The 1,003-nt window shown below is 21.2% G+C and overlaps 1 protein-coding gene across 1 annotated transcript in view; it reads left to right on the top strand.

The window, feature by feature from the left end:
* Positions 1–1,003, top strand: part of LOC100165172 — an 80,388-nt gene that overhangs the window by 53,441 nt on the left and 25,944 nt on the right. The window lies entirely within an intron of this gene.

Here is a 1,003-nt window from a genome sequence, read left to right as displayed (position 1 = left end):
ATTTAAAGTTCAAAAAATGACAAAATATGGAAAAATCACGAAAATTAGCAAATTATTTCGAGTTAGAAATTCATAAAAATTTTTCTTTTTAAATCTAAGATATGAAAATGTAATACAAGATTCCTTATAAGATTATCTACCTTTATCAAACAAAAAATATCTATAAGAAAGTCAAATTAAATTTTTATGATCGTTTGAAATTCAAATTTTTACAACATTGGATATTCACTCGATTTCTCATGTAGCGATTTCCTTATTTTGTTCTAATTCAAAAACGAATAACTGCAGATACATGAAATTTTTATTGAATATTTATATAAGCATTTCCTATACACCATACAATTTTGAAAATATTTTGACTCTTTTTGAGCTGTTTACGGACATTTTCAGTTTTAAATTTTTTAGTTATTTTTTCTATAAATATCAATAAAGTTTTATCTGTTGGGCCAAAAAGTGTATAAATTTAATACAAAGCTCCTGATATATTGTTACAATATCAGTTGAAAAATATTAAAAATACATAGGCACAATTTTTTTTTATAAGCATTTAAAGATCAAATTTTGACAAAATTTATCAAATTTTAATTTGAAAAATTATTTTGTACTTAAAAATTTATAAAATGTTCAATTTTTGTATCTAAGAATTAAAAATTTAAAACAAGATTCCACGTAAGTAATTAATTCTGTTACCAAAAAATCTAAAATATACATTTAAACAGTTTATTTTTATAGTCATTTTAAGTACAAATTTGGACGAAATTACATATTAAAAACCTAGGATAACTCTTTTAGTTATTTTGTTGTGATTGTATAATATTATTCGTGGGTACTTTAAACTTCTAAAGTATATAATATCTATGATTTTACCACGGTTTTTTGTTGATGTATAACGCGTTATAACTTATAAGTACCTAATAGATATTATGATATGATTAATTTGGATTTATTATAGGTACCTATTATAGGTCAATTTTTTTTAATACCATAGATAAGTATATATATG

This window comes from Acyrthosiphon pisum, chromosome A1 (genome assembly GCF_005508785.2).
Source record: "Acyrthosiphon pisum isolate AL4f chromosome A1, pea_aphid_22Mar2018_4r6ur, whole genome shotgun sequence".
Lineage (NCBI taxonomy): Eukaryota > Metazoa > Arthropoda > Insecta > Hemiptera > Aphididae > Acyrthosiphon > Acyrthosiphon pisum.
Note: the sequence above shows the minus strand (reverse complement) of the source record. Positions and strands in the feature narration are given on the sequence as shown.